Source organism: Physeter macrocephalus, chromosome 2 (assembly GCF_002837175.3).
Source record: "Physeter macrocephalus isolate SW-GA chromosome 2, ASM283717v5, whole genome shotgun sequence".
Lineage (NCBI taxonomy): Eukaryota > Metazoa > Chordata > Mammalia > Artiodactyla > Physeteridae > Physeter > Physeter macrocephalus.
In genome coordinates this window covers 628,730-651,081 of record NC_041215.1, presented here as the reverse complement: position 1 = coordinate 651,081, position 22,352 = coordinate 628,730, and the positions used below count along the sequence as shown (strand labels likewise).

Here is a 22,352-nt window from a genome sequence, read left to right as displayed (position 1 = left end):
AATGCACTTTAACTCTCGAGTCATTCATTCCATGCCCCCAGGTGCACTCTTTTTGCCTGGGCAGCTAGAACAAAGAGCGAGGGATTCAGGGGTTCTGCCCTGGCTTTCTGTGACATTGGGATTATGGTCCTCTGACCTGGAGAATGGGACCTAGTTCCCTCTGGTAATGAAAAGCTGAGGTGTGGATAGGTTTATAACTCATCCCCAAAATACCAAAACAAGTAAAGCCCTGACCGGGAGAACATACTGAAGCAAGAGCCCGGGGTTTCCAGGGGTGCCTGTTTCACACCCACAGGGAGCCCGGCTGCTTCTGAGTTCTTTGTCCGTTCTTCTCCTGCCCCACTTCGTGTGCATGGAGACTCAGGGCTTATTCCTCACTGTGGAGAATGGAACGGGGAAGAAGCATATGGTGAGAGAGTGACAGCCTGTGGCTTTTTAAATGAAAATTTACATGTAAATGTGAATTAGTTAAAATATCGGTTATTTTTTAATTGGCTTTCCAAATCAGCATAAGGAAGGCCTATTCCTGTTGTTCTGCTTGTTTCGTTGTGAGGTTCTCATCAACATTCAATGAACTGTCCTCTCCCCTGATTAAAAGCCTCAGTGGTTCTCCTTGTCCTCGGATCACGTCCAAACTGGATCCCATCCCCTCCTGCTTCCCAACCAGCCCCCCCTCAGCCACTACCCTCTCCCTGCCCCATTGGAGCCACGCTCACCTTAGTCTGCTCCTCAAATCACGCATGCCCTGTGCTTACCGTCTCAGCATCCTCACCACACGTTCCCTTTCCCAGCATGCTCTACGCCAGTGGGTCTCAAACTCCCATGGGTATTAGCGTCATCTGGAGGGCTGGGGTTTTGTTTTTCATTTTTTTTTAAATTTGGCTGCACCAGGTCTTAGTTGTGGCACACGGGATCTTCCTGCGGCATGTGGCATCTTTTATTAATAGTTGTGGTATGCGGGCTCTTAGTTGCAGCATGCGGGATCTAGTTTCCTGACTAGGGATTGAACCCAGACGCCCTGCATTGAAAGCATGGAGTCTTAACCACTGGACCACCGGGGAAGTCCCAGAAGGGCTTTAAAACACAGGTAGCTGAAATGCAATGCCTTGGCTTTGTTTAAATCTTGACTACAAACAATAAGGACTGTTAATTTTGTGAGGTGTAATAATTGCTAGATGGTTAAATTAAAAGTTCTTATTGGTTAGAATTGCATACTGAAATATGTTTATATGTATATAAATAAAATGACATGATGTCTGAGATTTGCTTTTACAATACTCCAGGAAAAAAAAAAAAAAAACAACATGTGGGGGAAGGAGAGGGGCAGGGATAGATGAAACAAAATTAGCAAAATATTGATCATTGTTGAAGTTGATGTTTATTATACTATTCTCTCTACTTTCATGTATGTTTTAAAATTTCCACTAAAATTAAAAAACAAAACAAAACAATTATTTCCCTGGGGAGAAAACTCCACGGGTGGCTGTTCCCCACCCATTGAGGTTCTAACTTCGAACGTCTGAGATGGCATCCAAGAATATGCATTTCTAACAGGTTCCCAGATGATACTGGTCCAGAGACTGTACTTTGAGAACCATTGCACCGACCTCCAACCACAAACACTCTTCCCCTGCATTATTCCTCCTCATCCTTCGTGTCTCCATTTGAGCTTCATTCCTCTGGCTGTCTTGTATGGGTTGAGCTCTCTTATACATGTCCCTATCATACAAGCATCTTGTATTTCTTCACAGTGTCTAAATTATAAATGCTCATCTGAACAATTATTTGCTTATATTTGTCTTCCCTATAAGTCTATAAGCTGCATGAACAGAGAGCTAGTTCACCCCCCTCTTCCCCTGTGCCTCGCACCGTGTCTAGCATATAGTAAGTGCTCAATAAATGTTTGTTGGATGGGTGGATGGATCTGGAAAGACTACCCATTTTAAATGCAAGCAGAGCATCAGGAAAGCAGTTCACGTGTCGCAGAGAGAGCAAAGGAGGAGGGCACCTGTGCGGGTAGCTGGATCAGCCAGGGTGCTCCCTGGTAACCAGGCAAATGACAGCTACTGCACCCAGACCTCCCTCCTGTCCTGCCCTATTGATTTTAAACAGAAACAACCCACAAGGAGGACAGGGGCCTTGTCCACAGAGTCAGGGTCCTGTGTTCTTGCCCCAAACTGTGTGACTTTGGGCAAATCCTTTCTCGTTGGGGGCCTCAGTTTTGCCGTCTGTAAACGAAGAAGATTGGATCTTTGGGCTCCAAAATTTGTTAAGAATCATAGGTTCTGAGCAAAGATGCTTTATTCTGAATAGAATCCAGTAATGGTCGCGGTATTTGGTCCTTTCCCCTAATCTCAGCCAGATCATGTCAGCGAAGCGAATCAGAATGGGAGGACCGACCTGGTTCTTGCTTCCCTCTGGAGCCTCTGTTTGGTGTCATTCTTCCCCAGAAATTGGGAGGGGTTTGGCTGTGAAAGGCTGAGAGGCCACAGACACAGTCCTCAAAGGCCAGAGCCTCAGGGGTATGATCGAGCACAAAGCCCAAGGGGAGCCCACCTCCTGCCTCTGGTCACCCTGCTTTAGGGCAGCGTTCAACCCGCGGCCTGGCTGAGATCTCAGGACTGGAGTATTTAACCAAGACTTGAAGTGCACTTGTGCGTTTAAGACGAGTGCCCCCAAATCATGTATATTCTTTTTCTTTCATTTTCTTTTTTGCATTCTCAGTGTTAGATAATAACCTTGAACTGACATGGTAATACTTGCAGCGTCGCTCATTCTGTCTGTGACTTATTGGGAGGAATCCATGACAGGAGTGCAAACTTCCCCAACCATTTCTTCTCCCTTTTTTGTATTTGTTTGTACGTATCTAGAAGGTCTTCTCTCGGTTTTCTATCCCTAGGGAACTAGGTCACGGTTAGAAATAAATGAAGAAATGACTTAGGAAAGCTCAGAGAGAAAAAGAGTATAAGGAGAAAGGAGGGAGAATCTTTACTTTCTTTGCCACATAAGTTAAAGAGAATAGGCTTTTACGTAAGAGATTAAGAATACTTTTACCTGAGTGTTTTGATGTTATAGTAATAGCCTTCTCATGTCATAAGGCCTTTTAACCTTATTCCCTGTTTGGGGTTTTGTTCGTCAGGGCAGAGAGTGTGTTTTCTTTTCTGTGGGTGCAGCCAGGGAGCTGCACCCAGTTATAGATTATTAAAAAGCAAGCTCCAAAGGCCCAGAAGAAAGTGAGGGACGTTCGCAGGTTTAATGATCTGAGGCTTAGAAAAGTTGATAAAATGGATTAGAATTGAAGGATAAAAAAGACTTCCAAAAACCCAATCCATTCTAAGGTCCATTACTTTATATATATTCTCCAAAATTACATGAATAAAGAGGAAAGAAAGGAGGGAAGAAAAAAACTGGCTTCGGTTCAGAATGTCAATTATGTCTTTTTTAAATCCCCTTTTTACAATGTATTTGACATTTTGAACAGTAGCCAAAAAAGCTATTATAACTATAAAACATACTCACTGGTATAAATCTCGCTCAGCGATTTAATTAAGGTATTGACATGCCTAATTGATACACGTAAGCCAAGACCATTTTCATATCTCATTTCCATATGCTTTCTGCTTTAAGAGAAGTAAGGAGCTGCATCTTAAAAAAAATAAAAAGACTCCCTCCATAAAAATGCTGTAGATTCATCCGCGCCTGACGTCCCAGGGGACCACTTCCTGCCACTTTCCTTGATTCAGAGCCAGCTCCTCCTCTAAGTGGCGTTGGTCAGAGGGAAGGTGATGTATACCCAGCTCGAATGCCTGTCAGGCCCTCTTATGATCAATAGGAGAATATTTATATTAATAAAGCACCAAGTTAATTAAATAAAATGGTCCTCTGGGTAAACTTAAGATACTAGAGGATGGGCAGGGATCGATATATTCTGCCATTTGAACATTAAGTATGTGCCTTGAAATTTTATGGAGCTTTTAAAAACTCGCTTTGTAATGTAAAAACTTTGAAACCTCTACAAGTTTTCTCTGCCGAAGCCCTGTGTCTGGCTTCCAGAGCTGAGGGAGACAGGAAGCAATGGACCCGCTAGAGATGGGAGCTTAGGAGAAGCCCTGGCAGCCCCTCCCCTGGTCTGGGTAGCTCCCCTCCTTGAGGGAGGAGGGTTTGTCCCGGAGAGCAAGGCTGGGATGGGAGATGCAGCCGTGAACTCGGGGAAGGGTCCAGACAGGGAGGATGACACCTCCTTGCCCTAGAGCAGCCTCCCACATTGGATGCGAGAGAGGCCTCGGACCTCCTCCCATTCTTGGTCTCCTGGTTGTGGGAAAGCCCAAACCCTGGGGTCTTTCAGAGAGGAGCCTGTCTTCCGACCTCACAAACCCCTGCTGGCCTCCGCCTGATCCTTTTCCTCTTGCTTTTCTCGTCTCTTGTTTTCTCAGCCCGTCTCCTTTATGTGTGTGTGAACCTGTCTCCATCCTGTTTCTCTTTATCTCATACCCATGCAGCTCTCTTTCTCTGTGTGTCTCTGCCTTTCACGGTCTCTTCTGTGCAGTGACTATCTCTGTGCATGTGGGTTTCTCTCAGGCTTTCTTTTTTCTTTTGTTTTCTCTAGTTTTATTCTATCTCACGGTGTCAGTCTCTTTCTCCCTGCCTCCCTCTTGGTTTTTGTCTCTCTGCCTGCCAGTCTTTCTCTCTCTCTCTCTCTCTCTCTCTCTCTCCGTGTCTCTCTCTCTTCCCTGTGTCTCTCTCGTATCTTATCTATCTATCTATCCATCCATCTATCTATCCATCTCTATCCCTCTCTGCTTGCATTCTCCTGCCCACCAGCCATTGACTTCAAAGGAGATCTCTCATTCATGGAGGTAGAACCCATGATAGCCTCCACACCAGCATAACAGAGGCTGCCTCTCTGGTTCCACCCCCTTGATCCTTGAGCAACCGCCTTCACTCTGGGATAGGAAAAGGGTCTTGCCTCGAGCCTCCGGCTCCATCTGCACAGGTGGCCTTCATTTCCTAAGAGGTGATGTCATACTTGCTGTCTCAAGTCGTCTTCTCCCAGGGACTGTGTCTTCTCACTTCCTTAGCTTTGACCTGCAGCACCAAACTCCCTGGGTACATCGTGATCACCGTATTAATGGTGACCCTTCATTGAAATGTAAGCCCCAGGACAGTTTTCACAGGATGGTGAAGAGTCTCTTCTCAGGAGACTAACCACAGCCGGGAATTTGCCTTAGTAGCAAAGTCAATGGGCCTTCCCACCTTGACTGATCTCAGCCTTTCCTCTGAAGGCTGTTTCCTGCATGGCTGTAGACCCCTTGGAAGCTCACGCAAGTCCCCAGCTTCCTTTGGAAGGTGGAGGACTACTTTGGCTTGTTCTGAGTCTGTGCAGAGGCAGCTGGATCAACAGTCTGCTCTCAGCCCAGAACTGTGTTGTGTAGAGGCCAGTTCCCAGTCTGAACCCTGCCTGGGCTGTGATCTTAGAGCCTCTCCTCCCTGCTGTACCACCAGCTGCCTTCTGGCTCTCCTTCTTCTTCTTCCTCTTGATGGAAATCTCCTGCCCAGTTCTCCTCTACAGAGCAGTGACTGCACAGCCGTGACTGCACAGCCAGCCATGTCCAGCCAGCTTCCTAGGGGGGGTTACAGAGAGCTGTGTGGCTTTCACCTATGTTCCTCTCTCTGCTGCCACACCCTCTCCATCCTCGGGAGAGCCTGGGAGATTCCAAGAGATTGAGTCTCCCTGCAGGACCTTTGAAACACAGCTTTGAGTGGAACACAATTATTGCTTCCTTTGATATTAAGCTTGACCTTGAGTTGCTGTTTTACAGTTTTAGAGTTCCTGTGTAATATTTTATGGAACAAAGGAGCCAGGGATTTTCTTGTCTTCAACTCAGAGTGTTTGCAGACTCGAACAGATGCAAGCAGTACTCATAATAATTAGTATTTATTAAGTGCTTATGATGAGCCATGGCAGCAAGCAAAGAGCTCTGAACTCATTAGGCATTTTATAATAATCCCCTGACACTTCACTGTCCCCATTTTACAGATGAGGAGACTGAGGCTCAGACAGGGTAATTACTCATGCAAAGTCACACAGCTAGCAAGAGGCAAAGCTGGAGTTCACACCAAGGTCTTCCAGGCTCCTGAGCCATGTTTTTGATACTGTGCCTCACTGCCTCCTAGGACCTTGACCATATGCAGGACTTCTGGGCTCAGGTATGAAAGGAAAGGAGTTGGGTTGCCAGGAAGAGTGCGGCTCAGGCTGCAATCAATGCACAGTCTCAGAGAGGCCAGGGAGGTGTTTCCCCTTTTTTCCCTCTCCCTCCCCCACCTCTTACCGTGGAGGTCCTGTCCTCTTTGCCTGGGACAGGGGAGTTTATTGTATCTGGCATGAGACTAGTGGCGGCAGTCTCACGTTCGTCACTAATTAATGTCATCTTTGCGGTTTGCTGGGTTCTCCCAGCGCTCACATCCCTTGTCTGGTGCCTTTCAAGCTAAATGGCCAGAAGCAGGTCTGGGATTAAATATTAGTGTTAACTTCAAACTTGGTGTAAATCTATTGAACTGCATCTATTTTTACATAAATAAGCCAGAGAACAGCATCTATTCTCCTTTCGTCAATACCAGGACAGCCACAGGTGTGAGTTATTAGCAATAACTGTAATTGCTTTGCGTAGAATAGTAAATAGCGCAAGGGTCATGATGAGAAATGTCCTTCTGTAGTATTAACATAGCCTAATGCCTTAAGCTGCTATATACTTCATCCCATCCAACACTGGGCTTCCAGAAGCTGGCTTTGCAACTCAGAGCGCTGAGCTCTTGCTGAATTGCTTTCCTGCTTCGGTAGACGATAATCTTGAGCCTTTCTGAAACCACATTGATTTTATTGGCAGATGGCCCCTGGGATAGCATCTCACCTTCACCGTAGAGATTTCACTTGTTTGATGGGGTTCTGAAAAGTTCCAAGAAAGAACAGGCATATACAAGCCACATTTCCTTGAGCTGCAGCCCTGCATTCCAAATTCCAGCCTCTGGACGGCTGCAGCCCAAAGCAGAGCCTGCTCCTCTGCCCCTGCCACCTCCCAGGTCTTCAAGAAAACAGGATGGATCGCAGAAGAGTAACCCCAGTGCTGTATCCCCTTAAGTGTGGAAGGGAGGAGTGGTTCAGTCCACAAGACGTTAGTCTTAGCGTCAGGCATGCACACGGCATCCAGAGGAATGTGCAAAGAACTCTTTCCTCATCATCACGTTGAACATTTAAGGTTACAAGGGGTGGACGTCGGAAAGTGGCTTCAACTGCTCCCAAACTACGGTCGCGGCTTGCTCTGGGCTGCCTCTCTCCTTCTCACCTCCGCTTCCTCCTCTCCCACCCCCGACTTGACTTCTGCTAATCTTCAGGCTCCTTGAGGGCTTCCCGATCTTTTAGACAGTTCGGCGGTGAGGGGACTGATCACAGAGCAGGTTATCGCAAAGATCATCAAAACTTTCTCACCGCCAGTCATCCCCCTTTGACATCTCCCGCAGCTTGAGGCTCAAAGTGTCTCCTTCGGCAGCCAGAGTTTCATTATCTTACGTTATCCTAGTCTCCACGAGCACCAGAAATCAGAAGCGGGGAGATGAAACATTGTCAGGTACACAGCCCCTTTCTGGGTCGAATCCACTTTCCAAATCTGTTGCACCCTCTCAGGCCAGGTTTAATCTCTGTCCCCCAAAACCTAATTATGTCCATTACAGACGCACTCCCTCCTCATGCCAACAGAAATGGCCCCAAGCGGTAACTGAAAATATACATTTGGAATCCACAAGAAAAAACACGTGTAGAAAGCACGCTAGCTACCCTCTTCATTTCTGCTAATTATTGCACAAGCAGATCTTCACCTATGGGATGCTGTGCCTCAGAACTTCGGCTGTCAGGACACCGTCTGGGAGGCAAATGAGAGTACTCAGGTCAGCAATTAATCACGAAGCAGGCCAAGTGCACACGCTTCCTTTCAGAACAATTCCGTAAACGCTCCCCCCACCCCCTCACTCGCGAGGTTTCATCTCCTAATTGCAAAAGGCTTTGGGCATGGGAATGTTTTTGTGAAGAAGAGCGGACTCAATTTGTGCCATCTCTCTGAAGAAGACAGGAACGCTTCTCCAATTAATCAGCAAATGCTTGGCTCCAGCGTTCGGCCAAAGGATCGATTTACATAAAGCTACTTCTCAAGATGAATTTGCCTCTCCCTCAACTCCTCCTGCATGCCCCTTGTCCAGCCAGCATTAGACATGCTGCTGGAGTTCAGATTGACAGTGTCAGCGACGACAATCAAATTAGGGATGAAAGCCTCAGAGGGTTGCCAAGAGAGAGGGACGGAGGGGAAGGAGGGGGTGGGAACAGTATGTCAGCCAGGGAGGAGGAGGGATTGCACAGAAATGGGCTCCCTTTCCCAAACTCCATTGGGCAGACACACAGCTTCAGACAAAGGAAAATAAGAAAACACCAATCTCCATCTTTTTGAACCGAGTGGACCACTCCTCCCACCCCAACCAAGATTGACAGATCAAAACGAAACATCTCACTGGAGCGGGGGGAAAGTTGGCAGGGGTCTGTCTCAGGTACTTGATTAGATCCTTACGATAAGATGATTTTCAGCACCAGATTTCTGCACATGACATAAGGATACCTGAATCACAGTTTTATTCCCCGAAAGGTACGTTGGTGATGAACGCACAGACTCAAGTCAGATGCCAGTAGTTGGAATCCTGGTGATGTTTTCCGGACCATTTAGTGACACAGGGAAGTCAGGACCAGAATAGAAGGCACAATTGGGCTGATAATTAGAACTCCCCAATCCCGTCTAATGTAACTGATTTGTCACTAAATTGTGATAATCCCAGAGATTAGTATACTGTTGAGAAGCTAAGCCTCTGTACCACTGGCTGGAGATGATCAGTCAATTATATATAATGCTATTTCATGAACACAAAGAGCCTTAGTTGGAGCTGCATATGATAATTAAATGCAAAAAGCTTCTATTTGGACTGGAAGTATTGGTTATATCCTGTCAGCCCTAGAAGGGTGATGGTCTGGAAAGGCTCAGATTAATTCCTATGGCTAGAAGGAGATTCTTTGCTCCCAGGAGGGATGGCTGAATGACTGGAATATTTCAATTCATGACTTGCTTCCCCGAATCCAGAAGTTTCTGTCTTGACTGGCTCCCTTCCACATTTCCTATTGGTAACCCAAACCCGCCTGCCTTGCCCCCGCCACCAAGCAGTGCTCCACTGGGCTCCTTTAGATTGGCTCCAACATCTAAAACTCTTTCTCTCTCTTGGCAATGAGTGGACACATAGCTACAGCCTCCAGCTCCTAGCCTTACCCTAGAACTGCACTGTGTAATACAATAGGCATCAGCCGCATGTGGCCATGGAGTGCTTAGAGGATGGCTGGCTCGAATTGAGATGTACATAAAATACACACCAGATTCCGAAGACTTGGTATGAAAAAAGAATTGTCAAATATCTCACTAGTATATTTTCATATTGATTTCATATTGAAATGATTATATCTTGGGTATGTCAGGTTAAGTTAAATACTTTATTATAATATTCATCTCAACTGTTTCTTTTTATTGTTTTTGATGCAGCTGAGAGAAACATTTTAATAGCATCAGTAGCTCATATGATACTTCCATGGGACAGCACTGTTCTAGAATTAGTGGGTCTTCCCTGGAGGGGTACTGGCCTCCACACCCTTCAGCCCTTGAAGTGTTTTGTTGGCCAGCACAGAGGGTTATTTGGTTTTGACTTGGGGGAAATTAATTTAAATGGGCCCTGCATTCCCCCTAGCTCACCCCATCACTATTATTATTGTCCACATTCAGCCTGCTTTACTCATTTGCTTTAACCTGCGAAACCCTAATACATTTGAGTCTGTGGTCTCTGGAACAACTGCCCAGTAAGGGCGCCCACGCTAGTAACTACTCAGAGAGTAAACCAATAACCCTCACTCCATTTGCAGCCTTTTGTAGCAGCTTGTAGCCCTCAGCCCCTCAGAGGATCCTTAAGTTCCGCTGTGGTTGAACACCAGGTCTTCATCTGCAGTCACGGCTCTAGATCTGCTGCTCAGCCTGGCTGCGTCGTTCGGCTCACTACCTGCCCTCCAGTGATTTCTCCCCTAGATCGCAGCCCTCCTAGAAAACTGTAGGAAATCACTTGTCTGTGAGGCCCCACCAGGAATGTCCTCATCTCAGTCAAGCAGAGTCTCACCTGCACGTTTGGGAGGGACAAAGTGCTTGGTTTGCCTCTGCCATATCTCTGGGATCCCAGGGAGGGGTGTAACCACCCATAAACTCTTAGTTCTTCCTAGGTCAGCCTCCAAACTGGGCCCCTGAGTGGCTTTCTAAAATATAGATTAGATGTTGTCACTCTGCCTGTCTTGGCCTCCCCCTGTAAGGAGACCCTATCCGTCTATCATCTATCTATCTATCATCTATCTATCTATCTATCTATCTGTCTATCTACCTACTTACCTACCTATCCATCCATCCATCCATCCATCCATCCATCCACCTACCTACCCAACCATCTATTTATCTATCTATCTATCTATCTATCTATCTACCTACCTACCTACCTGTCTATCCCATGGGCATTTTGCCCGACACCAGCAGGGTCACACCTGAGACACGGGAGGCCTTTGTCATCTTGGACCCAAGCAGACTAGATACATAAAGAAGTAGGATGCTATATTTGTTAACCTCATGCTAATGAAATGAAGATAGTGATGTGCATTTATATCCTGCATTCAAATATAGAAAGCACTTGCTTGTCCATTATCTATAATGCTTATCCTAATATCACAGAAGTACAAGTTGAGGCTTAGAGAATTGTATTAATGCTCGTTAAGACATGCAACTAGAACATGAACTTAACACCTAATCACATACACTAATCATTCTACCCATGTTCTCAAACTTGCCCAAAGTGTCCAGAACTCATTCCCAAGGTTTCTGATTCAGTAGGTCTGGGACGGGTCCTAGGAACGACATTAAAATTTTTTTATTATGGAAAATTTCACTCTTGTGTAAAAGTCAAGCACAGATTATAAATGTATCCCCTTTATACCCATCACTCAGCTCTCATAAGTATCAACTCATGGCCAATCTTGTTTCATCTATACTTCTACCCAGTTCTCCCTCTTCTTCCCTCTTCTCCCAGACATCATCATTTCATCCTTAATTATTTCAGTATGTATCTCTCAAAGATAAAGACATAAATGAAAAGAACAATAATAACATAGCAAATATATCAAAACACAACACCATGATCATATCTAAATTATTTTAAAAACCAGGGATCTGTATTTTTTTCAAAGCATCATCAGTAAATTCTGATCAGGTAGATGGTGAGCCCCACTGAGAACAGCTGCCCCGTGCCATACCGACTCTTAATAACATTTTCAAACTGTCCTGATTTTTATCAAACTGTCCACTTTAAAAGACAAATCCATGGACTTCCCTGGTGGCACCGTGGTTAAGAATCCGCCTGCCAATGCAGGGGACACAGGTTCGAGCCCTGGCCCAGGAAGATCCCACATGCCGCAGATCAACTAAGCCCGTGTGCCACAACTACTGAGCCTGTGCTCTAGAGCCCACATGCCACAACTACTGAAGCCTGTGCACCATAACTACTGAAAGCTGCACACCCAGAGCCCGTGCTCCGCAACATGAGAAGCCACCGCAGTGAGAAGCCTGCGCACTGCAACAAAGAGTAAGCCCCGCTCACCACAACTAGAGAAAACCCACGCACAGCAACGAAGACCCAATGCAGCCATAGATAGATAGATAGATAGATAGATAGATAGATAGATAGATAAAATCCAAAATACTTGATGAAACAAATCTGCATCTCTGCAAGTCCCAGTGATTCAGATTGGCATCTTTCCCTTTCCCTGCCTCCTAAAAACCAAAAACCATTTTGGACCTCGAGTAAAACAAAACTGTGAATTATTTTCCTTGGTGGTTAGGAACAATCTTGCAGTGTGAATTTAGATACAGGCTTCCTTCTTGTTGAAAAGGAAAAGAGAGTGAAACTGCAGCCCTTATTTTTTGAGGTGTCTAGATGTTTATGTTCATATAAAAAGGAGTCTGTTCATTTGTATCTGGGGTCAATGAGATGCAAGTTCCAGGAGGACAGAAACTTGGTTCTGTTCACTTCTGTGTCTCAGTAGTGTAACACGTAGTAGGTGCTCAATTCATTTTTTTGTTGAGTGAAGTAAGAATCTGAACTGGCATTTAATCCACCAATATTAAACACCTGAGCGCTCTGACTGGGACTTTTCTAATAAGCTTATCAAAGAAGGCACAGTGGAAGGAGCTCTTATTGAAATGTTTCATTCAGTAACTTTTTCATATCAAGGGAGCAGGCAGTGTCAACTCTTGCTGCAGTGAAATATTAGAAACCCAGCTGGAGCAGTGGGAAATCATTGTTTTCATCCCCCATTGATACTTTGAGTCTCTGGGTCTCTGAGATAGGTGGCGTTTCTTGCAGGAAATGATTCAGGTACTCCACTGTAATCTCCCTCAGACAGAGGATGCTATTAACCGGACACTCAGCTGGAGGTACCAGGGCTTCCTAGCTGGGACATATGTTTGGGGCTCATTTGGTTTTGACAGTGACCCAACTGCAAACATATAATCTTGCTTATTAAGATAAATCGCCTGCACAAGAGATTTACCTTTTAAGATAAATCCTCCCCGAAGCCCACATTGTAAAATCCCCAGGGAATAATTTTTCCTGCATATCTGTCTCTCCTGCTGTATAAAATAAGGTGAGCAAAACAATATCTTTCTCTTTGGTTCCTAGAGCATAGTGATGTGTCATAGTTACCATATTTGAGGAGTTGGGTGTAGGGGAGCAAGGTTCAGCTTTGTATAGGATGGTAGCATTGAGAGGCCAAGAAATTTTAGATTCATAGATTATCCATCAGAAATGAAATGAGTTTGGATTGATACCTACTGCACCAATGGGCGGTTTCTTCCTACTAGGTGAGTGACTAGGAAAGTAGTTTTAATACATACTCAGGCCAAAGAGAATCAGAATCGCAATTCACTGCACTGATCCCAAATCCAATAAAGGATTCTAAATATAAATGCTTTTAGATCATCCCCTCTTTTAGTTTGGCTAATCAAGAGTTGATGGATTTTTTCTTTTTAATGTTACTAAAAAGGCACTTGATTGGTCTTAGTGCAAAGGGTTTGGGGAGGTAGATAAAGAAGGTACCAGATTGGGTTGCTCTAGTTTTCTTTGCTCAATTGCTTCCCACCCCCTACCATGCATGGCCTCTTGATCCTTGATCCTGGATATGTCATCTTTCAGGGGTGATTTTTTTTAATCTTCTGAGATTAAAGATTTTTTAAAAAAAATCTTTCCTGATTTAGGAAAACTGACCTTGAAGCCTTCTTATGAAATGCTTTGGTTTGGATCCCGTGGGTTCCCTTTGCTGACATTGGCCCCCATCTCCTGATTCTTTGGACTTTGCTGCTGAAAGTCATGGCTGGGAACTTCTTCAGCAACCTGTCCTTGAGTTGCTAGTGTCACTTCATCCAGCCTTATGGAGAACAGGCAGAGCCAGGGAATTTGCATTTCTCCTGGGTGGTCTAACCAAGGACTGTCTGATGCTGGGCTACAAAGACGCAGATCCCTTGGTTAGAGACAGGAGGTCCCAGGGTTTGGGGCTAAGACCAGCACTTTACCTTATTGTCCTTTATTTCCTTCTCCATCCTATTTCTTCCATCCCTTACTCGCCTCCCTCAGGAGTACTTTGTGAATCCATCACTTGGCCAAGTATCTGCATCTGAGCGAGCCCAACCTAAGACAGAACTTTACTCCTGAATGAAGCTCTCCTGTTTTATCCAAAAGAATCTAGAGTCAAATATGGATACTCGTATCTAGATGATAGATGAGAGGAAGTTTAACCTCCCTCAGACTTTATGGAAAGAATATTAGCAACGTTTATATGTTCTATTCTTTGCAGAGTTGTAGGCATATGTCCTGAGGATAGTGAAAAGGGACATTTTCAGCGCTGCAAATCCAGGGCTAAATGGAGGGAAAGTCCAAGAAATACATGCAGCCTTTCACTGAATGCCTCCAGGGTTCCAGGTTCTGTACAAAGTATACACATACCAATTCGTTTCATCCTCAGTATTAATCTGCAAGAGATCAGTAAAATTAATAGCCTCACTGTAAAGATGGTGAACCTGAGTCATAGAGCATTTCAGTAGTTTGTGTGGTCATACAGCTAATAAGTGGCTCTATCCACTTCCCACACAAGAATTCCCCAATTCTTGAGGAGCTTCCAAGCCCCATTCTGTACCTTCGGAATAATTCGACATGGACCTCTAGGAGCCATAAACTGCCGTTTAACACAGGCAGGACTTTCTGGTAGCATGAAGGTGACCGAGACAAACACATTGTCCCCACCAGAGCAAAAAGGAGAGCATTTTCCTGCTTCTTGCCTTGCCTGGTAAACATGGGGAGGTAGGGGTGGGGTGAAGGTGGGGACTGTCATTCACTGTTGCTCTGAGAACAAAGCATGTCTGACATTGCAGGGAGAGCCCCGGGAAGCATTTCAAAAGCTCCACTGGAACTAGACAACCTTTCAATCCATTTATCAAAGCGTCTGCAGTCCCTGTTTCAAGGTAGATGAAGCAATAATAAATTTGCGAAGAAAGTTAATCTGTGTCCGAAGCATTTTAGTAAATTAAAAAGGGGGGGGGATGTTGGCTGGAAGGGGGATATATTGGTTCTTGCCAACTCCTATTTGACTTACTGTCTCCTTAATAAGTCCTCTCTGGTCTGGTGTTTTTGGATGGAATAATCAGCCGGTTAATCATTTTCCAGAAGCAGGAAAATGCACTTTAGCTAATGCAGTTTGCCATTCTTTCAGAATCCTAATTATTTAAAAAGGCATCCCAATCGGGAACCCCACTTCCCAACCAAGAAAGCCCTTCCCACCAGCCATCTTCCTTTATTTCCCCAGAAAATCCCAGCTCACCATTCTTTCTCTCACCCTACTCCAACCTCAACCCATCCATCTAAGGTTAAAAAAAAAAAAAAAAAGCAAGTTCCCTTTCCCTGGTCACGTTTGAGCATTTTCCCGGAAGCAGGAAGAGGAAGGCACTTAACCCCCAACAAGCAATTGGCCGAAACTAGGTTTGTGGGAGCTACGGATAGATCTTGTTATTTTTATTTAAGTGTCAGCTGAAAATGGTGGCTCTTGTCTCTCTCAAGGATAGTACTTAACAATAGCTCCATGCTCTGGCATCACGCTGAGATAAACACACTATTAGGAATCTGCACAAAGGCCCCGGGATAATTGTGAAGGGACAGTTACCGAAAATGAAGCACCCAGCCCCGAACCCTCCTCCACGCCCCATCAGTAACACCATTAAAGCTGTCAGTTTGTCAGCCCACTGGAGGTATTTATGAAATCAATATACAATCCTGCAGATGGATGGCAGCGGTATTGTTAGCCAGAGAAGAGAGGCTCAATGGAAAATAAAATTAATAAAATTTACAAGCAGATTGTCACGGGGAACTGATGAATTCCCTACAATCTACTGTTTTGCTCAATTGTGGCAGGAGGAAAGCCATGGCAGGGAGACGGAAAGAGCTGTACTTTAAACGAGGCTCCTGAAAGTAGGAGCAAGACTGGGTATATTTACAGCGAGAAAATAGTGAACGGAAACCCAAGTGGCCGTCCCATCCAAGTGCAGGATTTTGTCTGTGTGACCGCTTTCGTGGGAGATCGCCCAGCAACTCCATCAGATTTTTCTGCTTAAATACGGCTGTCCTTTCTTCATCCCGCTGTACTGCAAACCAGAACCCTCATACAATTGCTATTCTTTCAGTATACCGGGGTGCCTTAAACTCAAAGGGGTAATGCATAATTGGGATATGTACCCCTTCATCTGGCTTCCAAGCGTTTTTAGAGCTGATCGTTCTAAACCTCTCTCCTGTTTCCTCCACCTGACCCTGATTTTGATCATTAGCCGTTTGCCAAAAGTGTGGCCTGAGCTGTTTCCCAGAGCGGCCAAAACTAGCAGCCGAGCCTGGGAGGCTAGCGGGCAGGGGCTTGCTGTCCTGGAGACCAGCCTTCACTTGGCAGAAAAGACTGGGCCCATTGTGGCTGCCGGAGCCTTGGGTATAGCCCAGATGCCTGGTGGAAATTGCATTAGTCAGATGACAGGACCTGGGCCCCCTTCTCTTGGAGGCTGATGGAGAGCAGAGGAGTGGCCTTGGTGACACTGCCTGACCTCTACTGTCATCATGGGCTTTGTTCAGCGCCCCGACTCCAGGCTGGAGCCCTGCTCATTGAATCAGGCCCAGCCAGGGGAGCCTGCAATGGGGCTCACTGTGCATCTGAATTTACTTATATCAGTTGCAGGCAGAGGAAACTGGATTTGAGATGGGGAGCACACTGTTATTCAGCCCCAGAATTTCTCTCTGTATTCATCTCTGCACCCTACCCCAACTCTGAGCCTTGCCTTGGTATCGAACAGTGGCCCCAGACAATCCCCACGTCTTGAGTTTTAGCCCGCCGCTCAGAGTGTGTCCGCGGAGCTCAGCCGATGAGAGCAGAAAAATGGACTCCTCTCTTCTGCTTCCTATGTTTCCTCCTGCTCCCTGGCAAAATGGTGATTTAGAGGGCCCAGGTTTTAGTGGAGGATGGTCGTCTGACCTCTCTTTCCAAATATATTTGGAGTCATCTATAGCTTTTGATTAGGTGCCCGTGGAAAATCAGTGTGGGAGTGTCCATCCGTCTCTAGGACAACACGGCAATTTAAGACGTGTTTACCCTGTGACCCAGCACATTCTCCTTATAGGACTTTATACCAAGGAAGTAGCTGTACAAGTGTCCTCAAAATGTGTGGGCAGGAAAATTCATCCTGGTGTTTCCTTAAATGGCAAGTAAATAAATACCTAGCAACGTGGGATCATATAGCCATCTATAGAACTGGATGATACACAGCCATTAAAAATGTTGACATACATGTACTGATAATGACAGGAACAGATGTTCTCAATATAGTATGCGAAAAAAGAGGTTAAAACACTACATACTATGAGACCAGATTGGTAAAATTTATATATATATTACTCCTAATTGGTAACAGCGGTTGTGTCTGGGTAGGTAATTTTTTACCTTAATATCTGAAGGTTTTTGTGTTCTTTTCAAAACAATGGAGATATATATGATTGATACACATATATATGCTTGATCACTCACTAAGACCCCAAGCAAGCTTGGAGTATGAATGAAAACAAGTGCATGTGTTTGGTCCAGCAAAAAATAAAACCGGAAAACAAAATGGAAAAAAAAAAAAGCATGGGTCTTAGAAAAGGATATTGAGGCTTTGGGGATTCTTAAAGGGGACCCTGGTACAAGACTTGGGTTTGAGCCAGCTTCAGGACCTGCCTGACACTTTGTCCCTTCCCCTCCCTGCTCAGAGCAACACGTTAGCATTGCTAAATGCTACACGAGGTGCAGTGGGACCCCCATTTTGGGTGGGTTTGTGGAAATGCAATTTGAATTCATCATGCCTGTCACTAACACAATCCAGGTGGCCCCCAGGGGTCTCTCTGGGGCTCTAGAAAAGCAGAGAGGGTCACCCCCCCATCAGAAAGTCAGGATGGCCAGGCTCCATTCCAATCTCAGATGACAAAAGCAGAGAGAGTCCCTGAGAAGATGGGAGATTGAGTGGTGTTGACCCTGCGGTGGGGGAGGGATGCTGTGCGGAGGCGGAGGAAGGGGTCAGCTCTGGGAGGTGGCAGAACAAGAGAATTGGGTGTAGTGTGTGTGCAACAAATAACCCAGCACTTGGCTCGTGGCCGGGAGGTGTGAGACCACCCACAGAGCCCGCCCTGGAGGCGAGCCGCTGGCCTGGTAACCATTTCAGCAAGGCCATCGCTAGAAGAACAATGTGAAGGCTTGTAGCAGCCTGGGGCCTGAGACTAAACAGTCCCCCAAACACTCCTGACCGCAGAGGCAGCCTCCAGAGGGGTTTTGTTATCATAATGAGATGCAGATAAAGCCGGGCCTGGGTCCTTAATGCCTGTGCCTCTTCTCTTCTTGTTTAGAGATCTGAGCGAAAACCAGATCCTGGGGATCCCGAGGAAGGCATTCCGAGGCATCGCAGACGTGAAGAACCTGTAAGTGATGTTTTTGTTGCTTCGCTGCAGATGTGGTTCTCCGGCCAGAGCAGGGGTGAGGGACACGGGACAGGGAGGTGGTATCCCCGTGCCTTGTGCCTTCAGTCCAGGCGCCTTTGAGACAGATTGAGGGGTGTGCTTAAGTGGTTTCCAGGGAACACACGTCGAACACCACGGCAGCTCCAGGGAGTCTTGTTCTTCTCTGGAGATTTGTCCCCAGGTATGAACATAGAGTCCCAGACCTGAGTCACAGCCTGGCCGCACTCTGTGGGCCTGGGGCTCAACTCAGCTTCTCCCAAGGTCATTACCGTCTATAAAATAGGGGTGATATCCTGGTGGGGTATTGATGCAAACGAGAAAATGTTTTTAACGCTTAGTGCCTCGTACATAGTAAGTGTTCTGTAAATGGGAGACAAAGATGCTGAAGATGATGATGGTGAAGATCTCACTGTTAGTAATAGGATCTTATGAGGGAGCGTCAGGACTTGTGTCCCAGGATCATGGGGAGACATAGCCAGATCTACTGCACTAGGTGCTTGGGGGTTTTCTTAATTTTTATTTTGAAATAATTATTGATTCACAGGAAGTTTCAAAAATAGTAAGACTAGTCTGTGTACGCTTTTACCCAGTTTTCTCCCAGTGGTAACACCCTGTATAACTCTCATATACATTAAGCCAGAAAATTGACACGAGTGCAATCCACAGACCTTCTTCTTCAGATGTCCCAGTTTTACACGCGCTCATTTGTGTCCGTGTGCACACACGTGCGCATGTGCAATTCTGTGTCATTTTATCACGTGCAGATTCCGTTGCCCATTACTGCAACTGATGCAGAACTTTTCCATCACCACGCTTTTGAACTTGCCAAATAACCTTTGTTGTTTCCTACCTGGCCCCCGCTGTCTGCTGCTTATCATGACTCCCGGGCCCTTCCCTTCACGAGGAGTGTGCCTCCTGAATTTGCTGTCCACGCCACTGTGCCCATGTGTTTGGAGAGGGCTACAGAGGAGGCATTTCTGCCCACTGACCTCCTCCACAGGCTTGCATCCAACTTGAGAAGTCTTGAAGCAGGTTTTTTTTTAAACTGCTTTAGCTCTTAGCTTTCCCTGTAAGTACTGCAGAGATTTTGGTGTGCCGGGAAGCTGATGTTGGCTTCCTGATACAAGCTATGTACCTCCCCTTTGCTGAGAACCGAGCAGAAAGCTTTAGGTGTTTTACATGCAAAGCACACCAGAGGGCTGAGGCATCTGGGGTGGAGGGAGCAGGGAACAGAGAGCACTTTGCAAGGGGCTCCGGACAGCAGGCTACCCACTACTTCATCTGGGAGCATTTGACCAGAAGCAGGAGTGGGCCGGGAGGAGCAGACAAAGCTGCAGAAAATGTGACTCGAGATGGTGCACATAAAGCAAAACTAAGAGGTTGTGTTGATTAGCATCCCAGAAAAGCAAGACGAGAGGGGAACTTACAGATCCAATAAAACCCCACAGATCGGCAGTGAGAAAATTGAGGACCAGAGAAGGGCAGTGAATAATTTAAAGTCAACCAGCTTCTTGATGGTTGAGCCCTAAATTAACATCTTACATACATAAAGTGGTATATCTATCCTATCTCATGGCTCTAATTTTAAATGGGCCAGTTAATAAAAGAAAAACATATTGTAGTGATAGATAAGCAGGGCTGTGTAATTACCAGCTGCATTTTTTTTTTTTTTTTTTTTTTTTTTTCCGGTACGCGGGCCTCTCACTGCTGTGGCCTCTCCCGTTGCGGAGCACAGGCTGCGGACGCGCAGGCTCAGCGGCCACGGCTCACGGGCCCAGCCGCTCCGCGGCATGTGGGATCCTCCCGGACCGGGGCACGAACCCGTGTCCCCTGCATCGGCAGGCGGACTCTCAACCATTGCGCCACCAGGGAAGCCCCCCAACTACATTTTTGATTCTCAGGAAAGTGATTCAGTCTCACAGTGGTCCTCAATAGTTGCTGGGGTTTGGGGGGGTTATTGTTGTTGTTTTCCTGTACTGTCTCTAACTTCACAAAGGCCTCAGGAGTTCAAAGTGTTAAGAGTCCGCAAACTCAAGAACTACGGACAGGCCCTCCTTCTCCACCTGGATGTGTGTCCTAAACAGCAAGGATCTAGTAGGACAGGGGAGGAGAGTAAACTCACTGCTTAAAGGATGAATTCACCAACAAAATGAAAGGGGTTGATTACTTTATACTTCTAATCAGTTCAGTCAGCATACTCTGGGGGGCCAGAACTTCTAAGACCCAGAAGTGTAATTCTCAAGTGACTTACGGTATAATTGGGGACAAGAAACGTGCATACGAGAGGAAGTTTAGTGATTTAACAGTCCACAGCAAAATGGTCCAATGAGTGGCCAGGCATTATGAAGGACTGTCAGAGCTCAGAGAAGAACAATAGCTTTAGGCAGTGTCGCCCAAAGGGTGGCTATCTGATAAATCTGTGTCTGGTTCCCAGCTGTTCTGCGTACTGAGTCTGTGACCTCGGGTACAGTACTTGACGCTTCTGAGCCTAGATTTCTTCCACAGGGAGAGGAGGATAAGAATTGTACCTAACCTCTTAGCGGTTTTGTAAAGGTGAATGAAATGATGTGTATGAATAACTCATTACTACGCTTGGCATGTGGAAGGTGCTTAGAAAGTTCTAGCTACTAGTACTGCTGTCTTCCTTTGTTGTTGTTATAATTGTAAAGACTTTCGCGGGGCCCGGAATGATGATTGGAATTTGCCGGGTGAACAGGCAAATAGTGTGTGCAGAGCGGGGAGGCAAACCTATACAAGGTGTGTTTTAAGGGACCTACGCCGAGCCGTCTCATGGGAGTGGGGGGATTATGAGGCGGAGTAATAGGTGCTCAGGTCAGAGAGGTGGGGACCAGGTGGTGGCGAGCCTTGCCTGCAAGGAGTATGGACTTTAGAGGTAGGTACTGAGAAGGTGGCTAGCTTCCGATCTGGGAAAGGTCATGATGAAAACACTGATTCTGGAAGAGGAACCTAGGACAGGAGAAGGTGGAAGAAGGAGGGCGACGGTGGGAGATGAGGCTGTGGTCCAACATGAGGGAGCAGGGCTCACAGTCAGGAAGGAAAGGAGGAGCCCCCAGTAAGACGCCAGTGGGGACCAAGGCAAGAGAAGTGGCAATCCACGAGTTACTAGAGGCCAGGGAAAGGAAGGGGAAAATGATAAGTTCCATATTTAGATGACACAGAGAATGATGGCAAATTCTCATAGTCATTCATCCATGCAGCCCTCAAAATGTTTTCTGAGCTCCTACTAAATGCCAGTTCTGGGGGTAAATGCAGGAAGTAAGATATGTATCTGTGAGCTCTGCCTTCTTGGAGCTCCCACTCCACAGAGGTTGAAAGATCGGGGGAAGAACCAGGCTGGAAGATGATGAGTTGAGTGTAAAGTAGTGTCACGTCTTCCACAGGCAGTGTGGACGGAGCGTCTTCTATGTGTTGGTGAATTTGACATCCTGTCCTGTTTCTACTGGTTATGTGACTTTGGTCTGTGACCACAGCTACATCTCTGGTTTGACTAAGAGGGAGTGAAATTAAATAATCTTGTGGCCTTAAGAGAAAATGAAGTGTGGGTAATTGGAGGTATAGGACCCAAGCTGAGGAGCAGGTTCAAGAAGGGAGGCATCTGGGTAAAGGTTGATGACTGAAGTTGTGCATTTAAATATGCATCAGTACATGTAAAATACGAGACGCTTTGCAGAAATTAAGTTTGTATAAAACCTGTTAAGGAAACACCCTCCTCTGACCAGACCTCAATTACCCACTTGTAGAGATTGTCTCTTTTGTGAGTGATGAGTAGTGAATTTTAAACCTCAGGAATGTACATCCCTGTCATCGATCTGTTTATAAACCACCTGCCAGCCCTCGAACCTTCTCCATCACCTTGTGTGAGCTCAGGGAATATAACACTCTTCTAACTTGTTACTTAAGTAAAATAGGAGAAGATGATAAATTACTGGAATGTCAGGCTTGAAATGACAACTGGGCCTATTCATGATACCATATGCTTCATTAAGAGGAGAAAATCAAGGATTGGCTATTTGTTGTTTATAATTTTGTAGGTTTTTTTTGTTTTTGTTTTTTTTGCGGTACGCGGGCCTCTCACTGCTGTGGGCTCTCCCGTTGCGGAGCAC

General features: G+C 46.0%; 1 protein-coding gene across 1 annotated transcript in view; it reads left to right on the top strand.

Annotated features, from left to right (window-relative positions):
* The window catches only part of SLIT3 (slit guidance ligand 3), a 529,198-nt gene that overhangs the window by 282,334 nt on the left and 224,512 nt on the right, over positions 1–22,352 (top strand). Inside the window, exon 2 of the mRNA XM_055079617.1 lies at positions 18,118–18,189. The gene's annotated coding sequence lies outside the window, so the exon portion shown is untranslated. The remainder of the gene's footprint in view (positions 1–18,117; positions 18,190–22,352) is intronic.